Genomic DNA, 24,558 nt, shown 5'->3' with positions numbered 1-24,558 from the left:
TGGTTTGTTTGTTTTTACTCTAAATCATCTTCAAATGATTGCAAAAGGCTTTTGCATCTCATTGAGTAATCTGTTTTACTCGAGTCTAATATGTTCTAATTGATTTTTATTGAGGTAACATTTATTTCTAAGAGTATAATGGTGTACTGATATTTTTAATTGATGTAACATTGCAAAATAAATTCCGATTTTCAGATGTGCATCATTAAAAAAATGGCAATGCTCATTCAGTTCTCCACTAAAAGTTCCTTTTTGCCAGCACCTTGTTTCCTTTTTTACCCAATTTACCTAGCCTTCTCCCCACTCCCCTTCCTTTCTTTTCTTTTTGCTTTCCCTTCCTTCTATTATTGTAACTGGTAATCAGTCTGATGGACCCAAAATGTGGTTTTCTGAACTTAATTTATTCTTTCGTTTGTTTTCTGTATCTACCACATAGAAGTATTTTGTATCATACTCTCTGGATCTAAACACTTTGTTTCAGATGACAGAATTCAATATCATTTTTATAGCTGAGTAGGATTCCATTTGTGTATATATACCACTTATTTTTATCCAGCTGTCTGCCTCTGGAAATTTAGGTGTTTTTCTGCCCCTTGACTATTATGTATAATTCTGCAAAAACAAAAAGATACACATATCTCTTTGAATTAGTGATTTTTGCATTTTAGGGTAAATTCCAGAGGTAGAATAACTGTATTGTATAGGATTTCTATTTTTAATTTTTGGGGGGAATCAGCATACTGCTTTCTATAATGATTACACCAATTTACACTCCCCCCCAACAGTTCTTTCTCGAAAAGTATATTGAATTAAATGTTAATCACATCTGAGAAATACCTTCACAGCAGCATCTGGTATTTGAACAAACAGATGAATATGATAGCCTAGTCAAGTTGACATAGAAAATAGGCATTAAAATGAAACACAAGCAGTTCAGATAGAGAAGGGAGCACCAAATAAAGGATGTTTGGAGGATCCTCCCAGGAGGGGAGATGCATGTCGAAAGTAGACTATGGACTGAACATGTTTGCCACTCAATGCCTCTTTTGCAGACCACAACACCCAAAAGGAGAGAGAGAACACAGGGGATTGCCCTGCCACAGAGACAGGGGGGATGGGGGATGGGGGTGGGAGGGATATTATCCATGGTGGTGGAAAATGGGCACTGGTGGAGGGATGGGTATCTGATCATTGTATAATTGAAACCAAAGCACAAAAAATTGTAAATCTACAACTTTAAAAAAAATAAAATAAAATAAAGGGAAAAAAAAGAAATTAAAAAAAATGAAACACAACTATTTTAAAAAATGCACTCATGTTACATGTAACTAGGTGTGTTTTCAAAATGTGTGTCCCACATACCCACCAGCCTATTCAAGACATAGGACATTTTCTTAACCTCATCAAACTGTCTTCTGGATCTTTTCAATTATTGATTAATTTCCATCACAATGGATTACACAATGGATTAATTTGTTCTAGATAGAATGTTCTCTACCCCTTCGAGCTATCATCTTAGCCTCCGTTTTTACTGTGCTTGAGTCTACAGGTCTGGCATTAGCTCCATTCATATTGTTGTATACCTATCACCACCATTCTTCCCTGGAACTTCTTTTTCTTCCCCAACTGAAACTGTGAACCCATTAAACTAAAATCCCCATTCTCCCTTCTCCCAGGTAAACCATCATTCTACTTTCTGTCTCTATGAATTGATAGCTCTATATATTTCATATAAATTGAATCATATCTTTTATTAGCAGTTTATTTCACTTAGCATAATGTTTTCAGTTTTCATTCAAGTTTTATTATACTTCAAATGCTTTTCCTCTTTAAGGCTGAATAATATATTATTATCTGCATCATTCTTATTACTCATTCATCCATTTGTGTGCCTGGCTTCCACTTAAAAAAATGCTTTGAAATTCAGAATAGCTGTTTTTCCAGATAATTTTGATGTTCCCAAAATCTCAGAATCTCTTCTCTAAGGTTTGCTCTTCAAGCCCATGCTCTCCCTTGAACATATATCTCTCTTGTTTATCTCTTTGCCTCTTTGCTGTTTCCCATTCTGGAGAAGTCGACGTTCTCTTGAACCTATACTTCCTCTCTTTCACTCCCCTCACAGCTTTCTATATAAGTTTCAATAAAAACTATCTTGCTTCTCAAACTCTGGGATGTCTGAGTATTTTTCTTCTTTGTGTCCTCTGCTCGCTCTGTCTCTCTCTTATGCTCTCTCTGTCTTTGTCTCTGTCTCTCTATCTCTCTCTGTCTCTCTCTGTCTCTGTCTCTGTTCTCTCTCTCTCCATGATCAGTTTCTTCTTACATGCTGCATAACACGAGCAAAGAGTGACTTGTGGTAGTAACTTAGAATTTGTAGCGCTGACCATTGCTAGCACTGATTTTCATGCTTTGTATCATGAAATTGTCTTCACACCTGTGATATATCCATTATATCTTACGTTCCAAAAAGAAAGCCTAGACCTGAAGGATCAAAATCATCATGGCAGTACAAACCATGTTTTCAATCACTGCTGCCTTTTAGCAGACCCTCTTCTCTACAGACAGTGAACAGGGGGGTTTGAGAGACAGGAGCATGCCTGAGGCAAGGAGCTGGGGGAAAGGAGTCAAACTAAATTTTTTGCTTAAGTTTGTCTGGGGCTGGCTTAAATTACTAGTTAGGAATGACTTGCTATGAACTACTTACAAAGGTCTCTCTGTTTTATTTTCTTCTTGGTCTTTAAAAAAAAATTTACACTGTGTTTTTTTTTTTAACCTGCTAGTTAGGTAAAATGTACATTTCGCACTTTTTCTTACTCTTCTATCCAGGGAATATTTTTTAAATGTTATTTCTTACAGATTGCCCTAAGGAACGGATGATATTAATCAGGTGAAGAAAGAACAAGAATATAAGGTTCATGCTGCTCTTTGATTAAAGCTTCTTAGATAAAATTTTACCTCAGAGCTTTGTTGTTTTAATGGCCTCCTATAGGTATTTTCCTGAGCCCTCTTTGTGGTCTTTGTTTTCTAGCTCCTTGTAACAGTGCCTGTCAGCTTCCATGCTGCATAAATTTTACTGCAGAAGGGAGCCTAGGTAATTTGCCTATATCTGCATTTTAGAGCAGAGTCAAACAATGCCACGCAGGCTATGGTGTGTTGACAAGGAGTCAGCAGGAAAGGCTAGTCAGGTAATCATCAGGTTGATATATCTGAGATGCTGTGCAGTCGTTTCTGCTCTGCATCCACTAAGTACTCTCACTGCACTGTGGGAATCGATTAATCAGGAGGAGCTCGGTTTCCGGTCCTGATTCCGCTGTTTATTGTGTTAGTGCCTTAAACAGGAATGTACAATATAGTTATTGGAATAAAGCTCTGCCTAATTAAACCATTTCTTAAAAATAGTCACTGATGTAGTGGAGGCTGGAAATGTGCCTTTTGATCTTGCTAAATATTTAATAACTTTCATGAAGTGGTAAAACATTGTAAAATTTTTTTTTAGAATTTCATGATTCTTATTTTGCTAAACCAAAATTATGTTTTCCGCATTTAAAATTAGTCTTTATATGTTGCCTAACTAATTTTTTTCAGAGTACTCAACCTGAGTACCTATTTTTCTCAAGATACCCAAACATTTTAACATAATCTTCAGTATGCAGCTGTCATTACTCTTAAACAAATAAGAAATTTCCTATTTGTGTGTATTTTTCACAGTAGGAAGGTTAAAGTGGAAGTGTTAAATTGGTCTTAGTATAATACGCTAGAAAAGCTAAAATACTACTTCTTTCTTAAGATATTTTGTCTTTAGAAGTGTTTTCTATTTTTAAAAAAGAAAATAAAATTAATTTATTAACCACATTTTATTTTACCTATTTCAGTAGAATATTATATCTTTCAGAAAAAAATCAATTGTGTTTTATTTTCCTCAGACTAAGTTTTAAAGCCAATCTGAGATATATAAACTTGTATCCTGGCTGCCTCTCTTAAATTTCTAGCAAAAGTAGCTATCTTGGCAAAATTGCCTGTGCTACATAGCTAAAATCACTACCAGGAACCCCCATGGATCAGAGTTTGAAATATTGTAACCTGCATTCTCCTTTTATAAAATCCTAATAGCAGAAATAAATTTGCTGAAAAGAAATATATCAGGTTGTCCAAAATAATATATATTTGCAAATCAATAGTTGATTATCAAAAATTTGGTCGCTAGTCTTCTGAAACACAAGAATTTCAATCACACTGTTTCAGATGTACCAAGAAAAAAAAGAGTATCGTTAAATCTTTGTGCTGTTTATCCCCATTATCAGAGCTGTTTATCAGCAGGTAATGCCATTTTATTTAGAGGGGGACAGGTGCGGGAAGAACTAATGATAGACCATCTATGATCAAACATCTGAGCCAAATAACTGAGCTATAAGAATATTGAAAAAGTAAAGCCAGAACATGCTCAAAGCTCATTTACCCGTATTTAGATATCAGTCTGATGTAGAGAGGAAAATCTGCATTCTCATATGGTCAGGCGGCATAGGGAATAAGTAAACTTAGGTGAAGTATTTGTAGAACAAGTAGCTTTAATCTGAGAGAAATTAGAAATGAGAGAAATTAATAACTCAGCCCCAGTTTCTTCAGCCTGCCCCACACATATTATTTATGTAACTGATATTCCTGAGTTTCTCTTCCCTCCATGGTGGAGGCAGTCGCGTCCTGTATAAGGTTTCTGGAGTTGGGATCCTAAGGGGTAGTCAGTCCTAGAAGTGCAGCATCAAGATGGACAAGTTCTGGGGCTGGAGCGATAGCACAGCTGGTAAGGGTGTGTGCCTTGCACACGGCCGACCCGGATTCGATTCCCAGCATCCCATATGGTCCCCCGAGCACAACCAGGAGTAATTCCTGAGTGCATGAGCCAGGAGTAACCCCTGAGCATCACTGGGTGTGACCCCCCCCCAAAAAAAAAGACGGGCAAGATCTAATGTAGTAGCTGCTCAGTAGCAAAATCCATCATAGTAGAATAAGCTGAAAAAGCAAAGACAGCAGAGACAAATGAAAACTAAGAAGTTCAGAAAATACTCCAGAAGAGACTTGAATTTAGGGGCGGGAGATATCTGTCAGAAACTCCCTCTCAGTGGAAAGAATAGCTGCTAAAAGTCATTGTCACTTTTGACCTCCCTATTATGGACTAGATTTGATCCAGATAAAGAGGTAGTCAGTATCCTTGTTATGTTTAAAATAATACAGGACCAAAAAATTCTCCCCCAGTACATCCTGGCAAGTTCCCAGAGTTACAAAATATCTTAACTTGAGAGGGAGAGATTGTTTAGTATACATCAAATATCAAAACATGGAAAGAGTTACTAAGTTTTCAAAGTGATATTTTCCCTTATAGAGTACAGGAGAATCGGGTACCCACAGCCAAGAAATAGTAATTTGTCTGCAGAAATCCAGATCAAGGGCTAGATTTCTGAGCTAGATATGAGGATAATATCCAGGGCCAGGGATTAATAGACTGAATGGTATAATATGTTATATGCTTGTGGTAAAATGTTAATCATGTGCAAAAATTGATTTTGCTGAAGAGAAGCATTTGTGTTAGAAACAAAACAAAAAAAATGGACTTTGAATGTCAGGCCAAAGAATTTGCATTTTATTTAATTGGACAATGACTTATTAATTTTTATTTTCATTTTCTTGACACTTTGGAGACTTTTTCTCCTGGGCATAGACCTTGTCTCTTCACTTTCTTTTGATAAACTTTTAATTGCTTTTAGATATTCAAACTCTGAAATGAAGGAACTTCAAGCATTTAACCTTAGCTCAGCTTTCTCATTTCTACAACAAAAATTTTGAGCTAAAATATTTCTGAAATCTCTTTCTTTTCTAATTGTGAGTCTGGTAGTTACGTGGGAAAAGCTGTACATACACATTTTACATTGCAATAGGGAAAAGTTATTTTTACCTTTTAATTATTCAATTTCTACAAATAGATTATCTGCAAATTGAGAGTTTGATGAGTTAAAATTATAATCTTATGTATATGATGATATATATTTTTTTAATTTTATTGAATCACCTTGAGATAGTTACAAGTTTTCATGTTTGGGTTACAATCACACAATGATAAAACACCCATCCCTCCACCAGTGCACATTCACCACCACCAATATCCCCAGTATATCCCCCCTTTTCCCACTCTCCCCCTGCCTCCATGGCAGACATGATTCCCCATAATCTCTCTCTACTTTTGAGCATTATGGTTTGCAATACAGACACCGAGAGGCCATCATGTTTGGTCCTTTATCTACTTTCTGCACACATCTCCCATCCCAACCAATTCCTGCAGCCATCATTTTCTTAGTGATCCCTTCTCTATTCCAGCTGCCTTCTCCCTTTTGCTCATGAGGCAGGCTTCCAGCTATGGAGCAATCTATCTGTCCTGTGTATCTACTATCCTTAGGTGTCAGCCTCAGGTTATGTTGCTTTATATTCCACAAATGAGTGCAGTCCTTCTATATCTGTCCTTCTCTTTCTGACTCATTTCATTTAGCATGATACTCTCCATGTCTATCCATTTATAAACAAAGTTCATGACTTCATCTCTCCTGAAAGCTGCATAGTATTCCATTATGTAGATGTACCAAAATTTCTTTAACCAGTCATCTGTTCTAAGGGCACTTGGGTTGTTTCCAGATTTTGGCTATTGTGAACAGTGCTGCAACGAACATATAGGTGCAGATGTCATTTCTACTGTGCTTTTTTGCATATGATGATATTATTATGACCCATAAGTCATCATTGTTTCTTTTCATCTGTGTCCCATTCTTTGCCATTAAACAAACACACCTCCAAAGATGGGAATAGGGCCTAGAGAGACAGCATGGAAGGCAGAGTGCTTGCCTTGCATGTGACTGATTTGGGTTCGATCCCCAGCACCACATTGGTCCCTTAAGCCCTAGTACATTGATCCTTGAGTGCAGAGCCCCGAGCACAGCTGAGGCCCCAAAACAAACCAAAAAGAAAAAAAAACAAAGGAAGTAATGAAGACTTAGTTGTGTATTAATACATGTACTTGAAACATGTATTAACAAAAGAATAGTTTATCCTAGGTTATTCTCCAAACTTATTTTAATAATGTCATGAGTATAAATGTGTAAATCGAAGAAATAAAGCACACATTGCTAAAGCTGTCAAAATACCTAGTGTCACAATCATTCCAAACCAAATATAATCTCATAAAAACAACCACCCTATTGAAAAATTAATTCCAAAAATGGTTGTTTTTTTTAAAAAACTGGTTGCAATTAATGCCTCTCTCTCCCTTTTGTCTCAATCCCTTTTTCTCCCTCTTCTTTTTCCTCTCAATTTCCTTAAACTTTCCAACTGAAATCTAGAACTACTCAATAAGGCTGAAATTTATTTTTTTCACATTATATATCCCCAGATCCAAAATTATGTGATGGATAAAAGCATAAATATTTCTGTGAAATGACAAAATGTCTGAAAAGTCAGTCTCAGGTAGATGTCAGTCTGATGATGACGTGGACCCTACCCAGGAAATTTTTGGTGGCCCTCTAAGCATCTATATACTAATTCTAGGGCTTATCAGACATTCTGGAACTGTTAGTAAGTAAATAAAGCAGCCAGACTGTAGCTATTTGCTAAGATGGTTAATAACAAGACTAGCTAAGCAGAGTGTTAGACAATTCCTGATGAAATTTCTCTCACCATACCACAAACCAGGGTCATTCCCAGGGACAGGTATTGGTGTTGGTACTGAACCAGGCAAGAACCCTAGTCTCAGGAAGAGGAGCATAGAAGGGTGGCTTTCCTAGACAGGCTCTCAGTCAGTAGAAGGGCAGATGAATTGTCAGAACTAAGATCTAATAGTAAAATTTTGGCCATTACCCATAATTGCAAAGTGGCATTTTTTTCAGGATTAGAGTACTTTCAGATTGTATGCAGGAGGTCCAGGAGTACTCTCAGGATTCTCAGCCAACCAGGCCAGTGGTTGAATGCCAATGGCTGAAAATAGAGTGGTACTGGGTCCCATTAGTGATGGGGACTCCCCAAGCTCTCCTGGCAGTGCTGGAAGCTTCCAGGATGTTTTGTGAATTCCCTGTGATGTTTTGTGAATCCATGGTACCAGGAGAGCTGGAATCAGCTAGGTGCAAACCAGGTACCTTAACCCCTGCATTATCTCTCTGGCTTCTAAAAATGTTAATCTTCCATTTTCTACAACTTAGGTTCAACTGAACTGGGAGGTATAAGAAGCAAAATGGGTAGCACTGTCTTCCCGTTGTTCATTGATTTGCTCAAGCGGGCCTAGTAACATCTTCATTTTGAGACTTGTTGTTGCTGTGTTTGGCATATTGAATATGTCACGGGTAGCTTGCCAGGATTTGCCGTGCAGGCAAGATACTCTCAATAGCTTGCCAGGCTCTCCAAGAGGGGCAGAGGAATCAAACCCGGCTTGGCCGGGCTGGCTGCGTGCAAGGCAAACGCCCTACCGCTGTGCTATCGCTCCAGCCCATTATGGATGAAGATGACAAATTCCATATGCTCTCTCCTATGCAGAGTATAAAGAAATAAATTAATAGTATAAAGGGAGAGATTCTGGCCAATGAAAATCAGCCCATAGGTTTTGCAAACAAATTTAGGTCTATCAAATTGGGAATAGAGGCAGGTGAACTGGGACAGGGTGGGAGGGTGAACAGAAGGGGCTCAGGGACGGAATGGAGAGATAATAGCACTTTGGTTATTTAGCAAAAACATTTTTTTGTAACCCAAAAACATTCTTAAAAATTTAATTGTAAATAAATAAGCTATGAATTCAGTGCTAAGAGTATTTATCATACTGATTGAGGTCAGAAAAAGAACAAATACAGAGAGAGATCTCTCTCATGTTGACTACAAAGAAACAGTAAAGGAATAACAATCTGGTAGCAGATCTTGAGAGTCAGCCTACAGAATTGAGTCTGTCCAGGGGGTCATAGAAGGGGAAAAGACTTTGGAAGAGGGAAAGGGTCACTGCCACTCCAGTGGTGAATGTAGTGTTGAAATATTGCATGTCTGAAATGCTATTCTTGAGAGATTTCAAATCATGATGCCTAAAATAAACATTGAAGAAAAAAATGAAAATAAGCCTTCAAGTTCCGTAACAAATAGCTTTATTAAGTGATATTAGTATGACCAGATTACATAATTCTATAGTAGTTATATAATTATGTTAATAATAGATATGAATAATTATAGATTTATTCTAATGTTAGAGATGACCTAAATTTTCAAGTACGATGGTTAGTTATAAAAATAGAATTGTGGGGCAGAGCCCGGCAGCTTGCAGCAGAAAAGCAAATGGACTATGCGTTAATCCACGACACCATGCCTGCCTGGAGGGGAAAGGGTGTTGCTCCCTTCCACCTTTTTCCCTCTGGAAATAAAGATGGCAGCCGCTTCGGAGCTTTATGGAAAGCCAGGTATGAGCCGGTCGTGATGGGGCAACTGAAACCTGATTGGAAGGGGGCATTCCCGGCTCGTCCTTCATGCCCTACTGAGGTCATGAGTTGCCCCCCACAAGCGGCTCTCCGGCTCAGCCATGGCTCCAGAGCACAGAAGCCAATCTCATAATTATCTGACTCTCAGCAGAAATACTTCCAGGCTTAATAAGTAAAATACCAGAAATACAAAATCATTTGGTTCTTGTAACCAGCTGTAGAAAACAAATTATTTCACAATGCCTTTTCAGCATGTCTGATTTGGGGGTGTAAACTCTAAATAATAATGGTGCATCTTTTGTCGAAACAATGAATCTAATCAAAGTAGATAGAGTGTTAACTAGAATTCATCTGCCTCAGGCATTGGGAGGGTTGGGGGGATGTTTATTGGGATTCTACGTGGTGAAAAATAAGTATTGGTAAAGGGAAATGTGTTTGATATTTGCATGACTGAGACTTAAACCTGAAAGCTTTGTAACTTTTTCAATAAATAAATAAATTTTAAAAAATGAAAAAATAATAGAATTGTGGGACCAGAGCGATTATACAGCAGGTAAGGTGCTTGTCTTGCACACAGCTGACCTAGGTTTGGGATCATATAGTCTCTCCCCCATCCCCAAATCCCACCAGCGGTAATCCCTGAGCATAGACCCATGAGTGATCCTTGAGCACTGCTGGACATGACCCCAAACAAAAAAAAGTTTGTAAATCTAAGTTTTCCTTTGGTATGTTACAAAGGAAAAAAAAATGTTTAATATGTGTATATGTGTATGTATACACACACACACATACATATATACACATATATATTTTCTCTATTTTTTGGCAGAGGGCAATATCAGAAGTGCTCAGGGCTTACACCTAACTCTGAATTCAGGGATCTCTCCTTATAGTGCTCAGGGGACCATATGAAGTGCTAGGAATTGACCCAGAATTGGGCCATGCACCGATGCCTGACAAGCACCTTTGCTCCTATAGTATCTCTCTGGCTCTCTTTTACTATTTTTTTATTAAAATAAATGTTTATTTATCTATCCCAAAAAAGTTTCAAAGGACGTAAACCAAGATACTACCAGTGGATTTTATTGACTCATTGAATTATCTTTTTTTTTCACTTCTCTGGAATTCATTTTTATACAGTTAATATGTAGGGCTGGAGCGATAGCACAGTGGGTAGGGCATTTGCCTTGCATGCAGCCAACATGGCCGACTTGAGTTTGATTCCTCCGCCCCTTTCAGAGACCCGGGAAAGCTACTGAGAGTAGCTCACCCGCACAGCAAAGCCTGGCAAGTTCCCCGTGACATATTTGATGTGCCAAAAACAGTAACAACAAAGTCTCATGCTGGAGACGTTACTGGGCCTGCTCTAGAAAATCGATGAACAATGGGAGGACAGTGACAGTGACAGTTAACATGTATTACTTTCATAATAAGCTGAAAAAAAAAATTAAAGAACTAACAGTGATTTTTTTTTTTGATGCACCATGTTACAAAAGGAACTGAGAGCATTGTTAAGTGTCTACAGGGCCAAGAAATGGGCTAAGAATCTGAAGCATATCTGCATTTGCTGGAGTGAGCATTACCACAGAAACCTCCAGCTTTGAGGTTTTCATGTCGCTTGTATCTGAAGAACTAAGAAAATTTTTATGTGGCATATAAACTGTGGGTCAGAGTAGTAATACAAAAATAATATGAGTAGTTTTGCTTCAAGAAACCCAACTTAATTTAAACTGACTAAATTCCATTTTATAAGCCTGAGGTACATTAGAGTTTGAACGCTTTTTGTTTCCTTTCAAATCTACATTAATATTTGGCTCAGTGCTCACAGGGAAGCAATTCAGCACCAAAGGTGCAATTTTTCTTCCACGATGCTAAAATCAATTTAGCTGTTTGGCTTGTAGTAAATGGTGAATTGTAGTCTCAGATGCCAAATTTTCCCCCAATTATAGGTGTACATTACTGGAACTTCTGGGGAGAAAAAAACTAAAACCTCTCCTTTTAATTCTTAGAATTCATGTTCTAAAGAAAAACAGCTAAATCTTCTGAAAGGAAGAAAATTACTATACTCAGCTATAAATTCATAAAATTAGTCTTATCATTGCTTGCTATTTTAGGGAACTTTTTGTTATTTTTATGTATATTCTTTTATAAATATTAAATATGGTTTCCAGATTCTGCTGATAAGCAAATAGTCTTAATTTTGAATGTAGTTTACTAGCAAGATCCTCAAAATATGACTTAGAAATTATTAAGATCACATGAGCTTCTGAAATTATCGTCTACTTGAACTCACACACACATACAGTATATTTAATTCAAGAATGTAAAGAAAAGTATATCATTATCTTAGTTGTGAAGACACCAAGATATTGTTGAAAGAATAAATCCCAATAAAATTTATTTTAAGTTCTAGTTTTCTATAATTATTTTATGAACATGAAAGCAAATGTCTCCAACTCTCTTAGCTTCATTGTGTCTCATTTACAATAAGAAAAATCACCCCTTATGCAGCAGGCTTATAAAAATTACTGGAAAAATATGTAAAGATCCTGAAGTAATCACTAGTAAATGTGTTTGTTAAATCCTTGATGGAGATCTTTAATTTTTATCATTTTGTTTTGTTTTGTTTTACTATATTGTCATCCTTAAGGGCAGGAGCTCTATCGTTGGATATTCAACTGTTGTACATTTTACCATGACTCTTGTCACCCAGTAGTGGTAAAATATATTTGTTCAATAAATGAGAGGAGCAAGATAGTATCCTCCATGAAGTCTTAATCATTATTTATGACTTTAATGTGAAATATTAAATTCAGCTGCAAATTTTTGAATTCTTCTTTAACTTTATGATTATGGTATTATAAAGACCTTTTTCTCTAAATCATTTGTATTCTCTTCTCTTGATAACATACATTTTAATGTACTGTATTCCCTGTTTTGTTGCTGTTGAATCTTTGATTCCATTGTACCCTCAACAGTAAGCAGTTCTCCCACACTGAGCCAACTTCATTCCAATTTGCTATTTTTTTTTCCTGTTCCCCCTGCTTTGGGAAGACAACAGTGTTGCTTTCAAAAGACTGATCCCATTACTCTGGATAAGTCACAAATTTGTCAGCATCTGCCATTTTATAGTGCAAGCATTTTTATATAACAAATGGAGGAAAATCTCCCAGGAGTGGTCTGATCACCATGCCAGTTTTACCATCTGTATTAGGAAAGCATTTGGCTGATGCACCCCAGTGAGGTCACTTCTGTGTTGCTCCATTTATCTTCCCTCAGACACTTTGCATTCTACTTTATCACTGAGGATGCCCATTCAATATGTCCCTTTTCATATATTTTGCAGATTTTTTCCCTTTCATCTATCTATTTTTCTTGAACAAAGTAAGCTATATTGATTAGGACATGTTACAATATGTTGTGCTTTCATTGCATCCACAAACTTAGATTAAAATGTTTTTTTCTTACGCTACATATGCAGCTTGGCTGGTGCTCCTTGGCCTAGAACCACACTGACAGAGCAGCCACTATCTGGGTAGCAGACACAGTATGACTTAGGGTAAGCAACCTGTGGCACATCTCACAACTGTTCTTTGACCATAGGCTTTTACACACAAGTGGTTAATATCCTCTTTGCTCATATTTTAATGACCAAAGCAAGTCCTTAGCCAGGCCTGTTTCAAAAGCGAACGGGGAAGTAACTTCCTCCTGCCTGCTTAAAGAAAACCAGAAATAGTTGGTGAAGAAATCAATGACTAAGGCATTTTCCGTTTTGAATCCTGTCCCACTTGTAGAAATACATTTGCTTCCATTATTTGATATTTAAGTTCCATTAAATCTCAGTAGCCTTGAATTTATAAATGGGAACAGGTAGTCAAGAAAATGATAATAATCTCTACAGTTGTCATACAGATGCAACAATTTATGCGGTTCCTCCTACTCTGAAGAAACAAATTCTTGGGAATATCTGATACACTGGAAATGGTATCAAACTCTTGACAAAACAAGAGATTTGCTTTCTTGATTCTTTCTTGCTTTCTTCTTATTTGGTTTGGGCTACACACCCTGCTGTGGAATCACTCCTTGTGTGCTTGCTGGATGATATGGGTGCCTGATATTGAACTCAGGTTGACCAAGTGCAAGGCAAGTGCCATACTATTGTTCCAGTCCCATGATTCTTTATTTCTTGCCTGACTAGAGAGAAACTTTTTCCTAAATGTCATTTTTTTTTCCCACCGAAAACTGTAGCTGCCTCCTATGACTTATGTAGGAACGGATAAGCCAGCAAGAATTGTATATCGTCCCCTTAGACTTTCAATAGTATCTCAAGGTCACCTGCATTGAATACCCATAAATCTGGTCATAATTCAGACAACTCTCTAGAAGAATAAAAGAGTTCTCCTTCCCAGGAGAGAAGACTCTTTGAATGTTAATATCAGCATTAATTCCCTCTATGGCCTGAGGCAAATCACTTAATTGTTAGCTGTCTTTCTTTTCTGGTCCAAGGATAATATTAACATACTTCTCTAGGTCCTTGTGAAGCTTAATATACAGAATTGATTGCATGGGCATTTCAGACATAGGACACTGTAGAGATATTTGATACGTGCTGAGTTTCCACTGTAGATTACCTGGCCCCTCCTAGAGACTGGCCAGAAAGAGAGAGAAATATCTGATGCAAAGGGTAGTTCTGTAGGGAAGAGATAGCTCTTGCTGAATTCCTAATTAAGCACAGTTCATTCCTATGTTGTGGATTACATCTGGGCTACTTGATGCACTGATCTTCCTCCTTTGTTTAGGCATTTTTCTGGTTTCTGTCCCAAGCACTTGGTAACTGGAGAGCCGGTGAAAATAATTGTGCCTTGGGTTCAGGATTAAAGATTCATCTGTTTTGCACTCTATATTAGAGTGATTTCACATGCAGGCACTATCCTAATTTACAGAAGAGGACACTGAGATCCGAATGATTGAGTATATACTCAGAGTTGCCACACTAGGACATGAAATGCTAACCCAGATTTTCTGATTCTGCATGGACTAATATTTTTTTCCATTGTTCCCCACTGCCTCTGTGTTTTCTGGCAGAAGCAGATGACAGCAGCCATAAACCACGGTGAGATGGAACTAAGATAGGGTCAGAAAGGAGAGAATTGATTGAAGAAGCTTGTAGAAAGGGAGTCATAGTTTAAAGTCAAATTCAAAATTATTTTGCCTAAGAAGTAAAAGAAACTAAGTGTACCTTTGAGATTACTTTTAATATTTTAATGGATTAAAATTAATTGAGATAACCAGTTACTCACCATCAGAGAATTCAGCTAGAATGGGGAGAGAGAGTTTTACCCAGAAAAAGTGATGGCTTGATTTCTTAATGATTGATTAATTGGCATTAACCAATGACTTGTCTCCATCTTTTCTCCACCCAGAAATCAGTAATAAGGAGAGTTGATTTTCATTAGTTCATTATGCATTAATTTACTATTTTTTGCTGAGAAACTTGTGTCTATTGGATAGGGAAGGTGATGACTGTATACTGTAATATTGTACATGTATAACAAAGGGTGGTTTGGGCCCAGAAAAGGAAAGATCAAGGAAACATGTTGTTTTTCTTCATTTAAGTTGAGGTATTAAGATGTTCTGGGGACCATAGTATGGCAGGGGTGAAACTCAGGGCTCGCATATGCGAGGTGAGTATTGTGCCATTCATTAAGTCACATGCCTGGCCCTTAGCTTTAAAACCACTGGAACTATTAGTAAGTCTGACCAAATTATTTGAGGAGCAAATAGGTTGGAGGAACTTGGCAGGTCTGTTGACAGATTCAAAAACTAGCAGGAAAGTTGTTAATGAAATCCAAGCAAGAAAGACTAGTTAGGAGAAGATTATAGCCTTTGCTATGTATCATTTAGCTCATATCTGTGCAAATTATAAACAGGAACAGAGGGGCCAGAGAGAGCAGGAATGGAGCAGTGGGGAGGGGGGAGGGGGGTTGACTGGGGTACACACTTCATATGCACAGGACCAGGATCCTGCCTTCCTCCCTAAACACTGCCAGGTGTGGTTCTGTTGGCCCTGAAGCATTGTCACATCCTCAGATCTTAGTGCTTCTGGGTCTACCTGAACACTGCTTGAAAGATCATAACAAAATTTAAAATCCCTTAGAACTGAGGCTGAGGTACCTTATTTCTTAGAAGACCCTTTTTTCCTGCCATATTAAAATGCCTTTCCACTGACTTGAAATTCTTGGAATTCTCTCTCTCTCTCTCTCTCTCTCTCTTGGTGCTCATTGCTCATTCTTTACTAGAACCAAATATTTATCATGGTCTTTTTAATGTTTAGATATTTCTCTCTGACAGTACTATCCCTGTGATCTTACATGGTTTCATTCTGAAAATGCTAAAGTGATTTTTACTCCTACAAGTAAAAATAAAGATACCTTAAATTTATCCAGCTAAATATTTATTCTCCAAACTGCGATATAAAGAAAAGTCAGCTTGAAGTTTAAATCAAAGTAGTTGTTTTTGTTTATTCTTTAGTGTGAACAGATAACTTCTCATTTTTAATGAGAATTGTATGGCCAGTTCAACTGCAGTGATAAGTTCAGAGCATAAAAGATCATATATCAACATGACCTCACTAACCTTCTCTGTACTAAATGACAAACTGCTAGAAATAGCCTTTGGATCAGGTCACGGACACACTAAAATAGTTATCCTTCACTGCAGAACTCTAGTGAGCCCAATTTATCATTTACCACCTTTAATCACAGAAGACTGCTTCAATGAGCATCAGAAATTTTTTCTTTTTAAAAAAGAAAGAAATGAAAGAAAAGATAATGTCCTGGAAGTAGTTCTATTTGGGATTGTATTTAGCATTTGTTTTGATTTTTGCAACACTGTGGGCAAAGTTATACTGTGTTATTGGCACTGCAAAAGTAACTGTGATCTCAGAGTGAGAATAGGAGTCTAGAGTCAGTGTCCTCCCATCGGATGTCAGTGTCTCATAGGGGGCAACATCTCTTCATTGTTCTAAGATAGGACAGATTTATCAGTTACTCTTTCTTTAGAACTAGACCTATCTAAAAAGAAATTTGGTGTGATTCAACCAAATGATTCTAAGGCTGCTAACGTCACATTGCACACATACTTTGCATATACTTTTATTCCTTATTTTCAAATAAATGTATTTATTCCTTGCTTTGAATGCGTCTGAGAAATTTTTCCAGTCTACCTAAAAATTCCAATTTTTAATGATTTTTCTTCCAAGTAATGAATACATGCTCTGACTGCCATCAACCAATTTAATACTCATGTGTAATTTTTATTTATTTTCCATGAGACAGAAGCATATAAGACAGAAGAAATTAAAAGACATATATAAATGTTAAACTTCATAGTTGGTCAATGAGAATCATTGAGATGTCATTATATCTAGGGTTTAGACATTTGACTTAGGACAGTAACCCTGACTCAAGAACAGTGTTGGGTCATAAAAGCATACCCTTTCAAAAGCAAAACTTCTGAGAGTAACAGCAAAAATCATTTGCTAAGTAAATGGTCTTAGCCTTTATGCAATGTTTAAACACAAAGAGTATTTTTGATGTGGTGAGTCTATTAAAATAAAGGAGTGGTTCACTAGTGTTGTGTGTGTGTGTGTGTGTGTGTGTGTGTGTGTCTTTGGTCACACTCACTGGTTCTCTGGGCTTCTTTCTCTTGGGACCATTTGAGGGGTGGGGAGATGGAGGAGGGGTTCAGTAGAATTTTTAAGACATACAGCTATCTGTTGCAGATTTTAAAAGTGCAGGTTAGAAAGGTGGGTCGGTGTTGTGCTTGAGTGATTGTAGAGCAAGTGGAATGATCTCCTAGCACATGGCTGACCTAATTCGATCCTTAACCTGAGTACTGCCAGGAGTCATTCATTTCTGAGCACAGAGCCCAGGGAAATCCCTGAGCACAGGTAGATGTGAACCCCAATCCCCCCAAAAATATGTCAGTCCAAACAAGGTTGCTCAGTGGTCCCAGCCTTGCCAGCATGAGGCCGCATTTTCTAGCACTAACACCACCCTACATCTTTAAGATGATCAGCACTGCTGCTCTGTTCCCAACATCACCACAATGCCGCCTCTAGCACTGTGCAGCCAAAGGTGTGTGCACGGAGCAATGCAGAGTGATAAGGGCCACATGTGAGATCCCAAAGAGCTCCACAACTAGGTGTGTGCAAGCACCTCAAGCAAGTAGGGAGCCTCAGACTCATCACAACAATAAAGGGAGAACTTTGTCATCTCTTTAAGAATATTTGTCACTTTATTTCTATATTATGCTATGATAAGTTTAAAAAGAAAAGTGTGTAGGACCTTCAACCTGCTGCTCCATCACTCCACGTGAGGCTCGTCTCTGGCTGACATCACCATGTCTAATCAGAAAGGAAGCAGAGCCCCTCCCTTCTGGCTAGCTCCCAGCAGCCTTCACACCTGTTCCTTAAAAATGATCCCACACCACATAGATCTAACAAATTACATGCTGCTCACAGTTATTCTTCCTCTTTGGTGAAAACAGGCAGAGAAGAAAGAGAGCTACTTCAGCTTAATCACTCAGCATCTCCCAGGGTATATTACTATGAAGAATCACACCCAGTTCAGCAAACACTAGGAAAACAATGGGGGAAATACCCACCAAGCTCAATGAGTGAAAACAATATCACTGAAGTTATAAATAACACCAGTACATGTTCAGTGTCTTTAGTGACACTATGATGAGGCCGCTCAACAAGTTCAAGAAACAATAGCACAAGTAGTAAGCAAAGCACAAGTATAAGAGTTGATATGAGAAAACTACTTACAGTCAGAAAGGAGAGGAATGAAGAACATGTAAGTGATATAGAAAGTTCATAGAAGCTCTGAATAGAAGAATAACAAGCTGAACAAAAGATCCACAAGATGAGAAGGAAGAAGCTTCTAAGACACAGCAGAAGGTGGAAAATAGTCTGAAAAGAAATGAACAGCATACCAGAGAACTATGGGATGAGTTCAGGAGGATCAGCAGAAGAATTATTGAAGTCCCTGAAGAACAGGAAGGCAAATGTGAGGAAGAAACAATAGTTAAATCATTGATAAGAATTTCCCAGATTTGAGGATTACAGGCACCTAGATCCAGTGAAAATTGACTCAACTTGGAAAACTCCAAGACACATTATACTCACAATAACAAAACCCAAAGATAGAGACAGAATACTAAATGTAACAAGATCAATAAAGGAACTTACATACAAAGGAAAGCCCTTATGTGTACAGCAGATCTATAAATGAAACTGAAAGCTAGAAGAGTATGGAGGGATATGGCACAAAAACTTCTCCAAGAATATCCAGCTGGATTAGCATTCATATTTGAAAGAATAATACAGAGATTCATGGATAGACTTAATTCTTAATTCTTAATAGCTTAATCAATTCATAGCCTCAAAACCAGTTTTGCAAGATGCATTAAAAAATCTCTTGCTCGCTTCGGCAGCACATATATTAAAATTGGAACAATACAGAGAAGATTAGCATGGCCCCTGCGCAAGGATGACACGCAAATTCATGAAGCATTCCATATTTTTAAACAATGAAGGGTTAGTAAAAGCATGATTGGCAAAATGCAAAAAAAAAAAAAAGCTTCTCTAAGGGACAGGACAAATTTCCCAACAAGTGACACTTAGAGCAGCACTCACTAATGGTGCATATGGTTTACCTCTGATTAGATTAAGAAGCTGGAGCGATAGCACAGCGGGTAGGGCGTTCGCCTTACAAGCGGCCAACATGGCCGACCCGAGTTCGATTCCTCCGCCCCTCTCGGAGAGCCCGGCAAGCTACCGAGAGTATTGGATATGCCAGACACAGTAACAACAAAGTCTCCAATGGAGACGTTACTGGGCCCGCTCGAGCAAATCGATGATCAACGGGAGGGCCTTTACCTTTACCTTTTTAGATTAAGAAAGGTATGTTTCTTGATCCGAGTTTGCTAAGACGTTTTCAATAATGAATTAACATCTTACTTATATTGGTTAAAATCACTTATCAATCAATCATCACAAATTGATTTTTATTCATTTATTTTATGAAAATTCCATTTACCATCCCTTTAAGTGTTTTTGGAGCAAGTCATATTAAATAAATTTGTTATATAACTGACAAGAGGGCAAGCTGCGGGGTTGGTTAGGCGAAAACCTGGGGACATTGATGAAGGGACAGAGATACTAGAATTGGTGTTGGAACATTGTGTGACTGAACAATTCTATTATGAAAAGCTTTGTAAATCACGGTGTCCAAGATGATTTTATTTATCTGTCATATACAGAATAACTTCAAAAGTAAATGTAATGTATTAAAAGTGGCATGCCTAGATTAGCCTTGACCCCAGAGTATAGAGGACAGAGAATGAGAGAAAGTCAAAAGGGGAGGAAGAAGCCAAAGAGAAGTAATGAGGAAACAGGGTTCAGTGACCTCAGCTGTATGAGTGCTGTGAGAGGGTGGTATACTTATACATCCAAAGCACAGACTCAACACTGAAAACATGAAGTTTAAACTACAAACACAGAACTTTGAAATGTGCCTGTCAAGTGTCAGGTGGGACGAGGGAGGGAGCACAGGAACACCGGTACAGGGAAGTGTTGAAATTGGTGTAGAAATATTGTATACCTGAACCCCAACTATAAATAGCTTTGTGTTCTTTAATTAAACTTGAAAATTTTTTAAATAAAAGGGAAATAATGCATTTTGTACAAATTAGAACATGCATATATTGGAGTCTGAGAGATAGTAGGCAGGTAAGGTGTTTGTCTTGCACACGTTAGACCTGGGTTCAATCCCCAGCACCCCATAAGGCACCCCAAGCTCCACCAGGAATGATCCCTGAGCACAGAGCTAGGAATAAGCTGTTAGTAGTACTCAGTGTGGCAAAATAATAATAATAATAATAAATCCATATAGTAACAGACTTATTTCCTACAGAATCAGATTTTTTTTTTGCTTTTTGGGTCACACCCGACGATGCACAGGGTTACTCCTGGCTCTGCACTCAGGAATTATTCCTGGCGATGCTCAGGGGACATATGGGATGCTGGGAATTGAACCCGGGTCGGTCGCGTGCAAGGAAAATGCCCTACCTGCTGGACTATCACTCCAGCCCCCAGAATCAGATTTTAAAAGAACAGTTTTCTGGTGAGAAAAAAAGAGTGTTACTTTATATAATGTCAAATGACATACCAAAGCCTCATAATGTTAATGTTTTAACAGTCCATGTGTGGAAGATTACTTTATTATGGAATCCCATTGGATCTTTAGAATCCAATTTAATGGCTTTAATAGGCTCATTAGATCATCAACAGCCAAGCCTCTGTTGGAAAGTTTTAGAGTATATGCCATTACCATTAGAGAAACTTCAGCACCACTCACCGATAGGAATCAGAAACAGGAATGATTATTCCCCCTTCTCATGGCTAACTGGTAAAATGACATGATGAATAAGGGAAGGTGTAGATGTGTAGTTAGGCGTGAAGGAAAGGAAACCCCTCGAAAGGTAAGCAGTACTATTCATTCCATTGAAAATTTACCAATGGATCAAACTATATGTAGAGAATCTGCTACATGATTTTTAAAATTATAATTTTTCCCACCATTAAGATGATCCCATTCTAACATGAGAAACCAAATGAAAGCATAATCAAAACAATAAAGGCAGTGACGACCTATAGCCTGTCCCTTAAGGGAGCTTAAGGGAGAGGAAAAAGTACTTAGTATAAACCCCTAGTATATATGGAGATTCAAATTCAAGTCAGATGATTAATGTTTTTAATAAGAAATGCATAAGAAATGCAGGACCTGCGAGCTAGTATAGGAGTCTTGTCTTCCATGTGGCAAACCCCTGTTCAATCACCTGGCAACATATATAGTCCACTTAAACACACCAAGTGTCAACCCTAAGCAAAACCCTTAAAAAGCCCTTAAGCATTGCAGAACTTGGCCCCAAACACACACACACACACACACACACACACACACACACACACACACACACACACGAAATGCAATTTAAACAGTTGAAAAGTAAATTCAGTTTTAAATTCTATCTGTGATTCTGTGACTCTTCCACAAGTTTTAGGTCAATGAACATAGGGAGAGCAGTGAGTGCATAAAGAGGAAGTTCACTGCATCTGCAAGAAGAGCCATTATATTGGGAGAATAGACTGTGGCTCACAAAATTGTATATAAATGCATCACTAAAGTGTGGAAGAGTTATTTGGATGCCTGGTATATTGCCTGGGGAACATTTTGTGTCTAATTTCTAAGAATTTTTCTATTTTGAACTTAAAACTGTTTCATGCATTATTTGTAGTACAAATATGGGTCATCTCATTGCAGTGTTCATTGAAACATTTCTCTAGTGTACTATGCTCAGAAATCATTGAATTAGTTACGCTCTATCAAAACCAGTACAGGATAGCCCCGGAAGTGCAGTTTCCATATCACATTTGTAAAATATCCTTATTTTTGTCTGAGCTTTTCCCATATACTTCTCTTCTAAGAAGTAAAAAAGGAAGTGACAGCTTACTGAAAACAAGAGGCCAAATCTGCATTTTCTCTCTAACTTGGAATGAATATAATATGGATGAAAAAATTGACTGAATAAAATTAAAGAGATTCTCTTTAATTTTATTCAGTGTCCCAAGGTCAATAATGAATTAAATGTAATTGTTGCAACAATATTATTAGAAAATAAAGTGTTGCCTGTGTCTTTTGAAAATAATTTTTAAACCAGGATGTATTTACTAGTTAGAAACTACAATACTATACATCTTTAACTAAATTAATGATGTTATATTACTGCAGAGGCAAATGCAAATTGAACGTTTGAAATCTTTATAATTATTTCCATGATGCTTCTAACATACCCTTTGTTCACTCTCTTACCCATCCTTCCTTCCTAGACCTTTTCTATATACTTAGAATATCATGAAGTATGCTTTTCCCCCAGAAACTTGTTTTTTATGAGACACCAACACTGCTCATCTAATGACTTGCTTTTGGCTTGGATATCATAGTTTTAGAGTCAAATTGTCTCTGCTGACTAGTTTTAATATTTAACAACCTAACCTCCATAAGAACAAATCCAGTCTTACTTTAGGTGATTCCTCCAACCCTTACAGAGCCAGGCTGGTTCTGAGCACAGTCACGGTCACGGTCAAGGTCCTCCCGTTGTTCATCGATTTGCTCGAGCGGGCCCAGTAACATTGTGAGACTTGTTACTGTGTTTGGCATATCAAATACGTCATGGGTAGCTTGCCAAGCTTTGCCGTGTGGGCAAGATACTCTCGGTAGCTTGCCAGGCTCTCCGAGAGGGGCGGAGGAATCGAACTCGGGTCAGCCACGTTGGCTTCGTGTAAGGCAAAAGCCCTACCCACTGTGCTATCGCTCCAGCCCCTGAGCTCAGTCATGTTTAAAAATATGTTTTATTTGTGAACTCAGAGATGCATGCCTAACTCCCCATCCCTTCATCTCAGCCCAGCCATAAGCTTGAGATCCATGCAGAAATGGCAGTATTGGTTATGTCAGGACAATGAAATAATGTTAAGATTCCAGACTATAGTTATATAGTTCACAAACAGCCTTAATTGTTTTAGACACATTTATTTAGATTACACTAAGTGACAGAGAGATAATACAGGGGGTAAGGTGCTTGCCATGTATGGGGCAAACCTAGGTTGGACATCCCTGCCCCATATAACTGTCACCTGAGCACTGCCAGAAGTGATTCTTGAGCACAGAGATAGCAGTAAAATCTAAGAGCTACCCAAATAATAAAATTCAGTTTAATTTAATTTAAATATATATTGATAAATACATATTGAGAGAGAAAGAACTACTTTCTAAGAAATTGTCATCTTGCAGATACCACTCAAAAAAGGTGACTATTCCATATTTTTATGTGCTTATATAAAAGTTGTCACAAAAATAATTGTCCTTTATATGCTTCTTGCCAGGCTTTGCTGTGTAGGTACAATACTCTCAGTAGCTTGCCAGGCTCTCCGAGAGGGGTGGAGGAATCAAACCAGTGTCGACCTGGGTCGGCTGTATACAAGGCAAGCGCCCTACCACTGTGCTACCACTCTAGCAAGCTAACGGTGACGTATTCAATATGCCAAAAACAGTAACAAGTCTCACAGTGGAGATGTTACTGGTGCCTGCTCAAGCAAACCAATGAACAACGGGAGGACAGTGCTACAGTGCTAAAATGCTTCTAATAATTCTGGTTGATAGAATGATAGACCATATTGACATAGAAATAATGACATTATGTTCATGTGACGATGATATAATTTCAGTTAATTTTTGTTATGGCTTCTACTGAAAACATAAGCTTTATCAGACAGTGATGATATTTGGTTTTGCTCAATGTTGTAGTCTTAATAACCAACACAATAACTGCTTTAAATAAACATGAAATGAAGTTATTATGGGCTGGAGTGATAGCACAGTGGTAGGGCGTTTGCCTTGCACGCAGCCAACATGGCCGACCCGAGTTCGATTCCTCCGCCCCTGTCAGAGAGCCCGGCAAGCTACCGAGAGTATCTCACCCGCACGGCAAAGCCTGGCAAGCTACCCGTGACGTATTTGATATGCCAAACACAGTAACAACAAAGTCTCACAATGGAGACGTTACTGGGCCAGCTCGAGAAAATCAATGAACAACGGGAGGACAGTAACAGTGAAGTTATCATGAGGGCAAGATCAGTTAATCCCTTCCAGGGTTACAGAGGTAGCAAACTTGACCTGTTGTCTAGGTCTTAATACTAGCAGCATCCTGGACACCATTCTCGTAGAGAGGAGAGTTATGAGGATTCATGAATACAACCAAGAAGGAAGATCTGACTAAGGACTGAGGGAAAGAGTGCTGCTCTGTAGCCAAGAATCCACAATTCTGGGTCTCAAATCTCTGTTAAGGCTGACTCTGTAAGAGTGAAGCTAAGCTGGCTAAGGAGACTTGTTTAATCACTGTCCTCACTGAACTGGCAAAAGGACTTGAGCTTCTTTAGTCAAAATTGGCTCCT

The 24,558-nt window shown here is 38.0% G+C and overlaps 1 protein-coding gene and 1 non-coding gene across 2 annotated transcripts in view; both read left to right on the top strand.

Annotated features, from left to right (window-relative positions):
* HS3ST5 (heparan sulfate-glucosamine 3-sulfotransferase 5) overlaps positions 1 to 24,558 on the top strand; it is a 319,163-nt gene that overhangs the window by 235,928 nt on the left and 58,677 nt on the right. The window lies entirely within an intron of this gene.
* Positions 18,965 to 19,071, top strand: LOC130033908 (U6 spliceosomal RNA). The gene has a single exon (XR_008794012.1). It is a non-coding gene; the product is annotated as a U6 spliceosomal RNA (small nuclear RNA).

The sequence above is a fragment of the Sorex fumeus genome, unplaced genomic scaffold, assembly GCF_029834395.1.
Source record: "Sorex fumeus unplaced genomic scaffold, SorFum_2.1 ptg000054l, whole genome shotgun sequence".
NCBI classification, from domain to species: domain Eukaryota; kingdom Metazoa; phylum Chordata; class Mammalia; order Eulipotyphla; family Soricidae; genus Sorex; species Sorex fumeus.
This window is presented reverse-complemented; position numbering and strand designations above follow the sequence as displayed.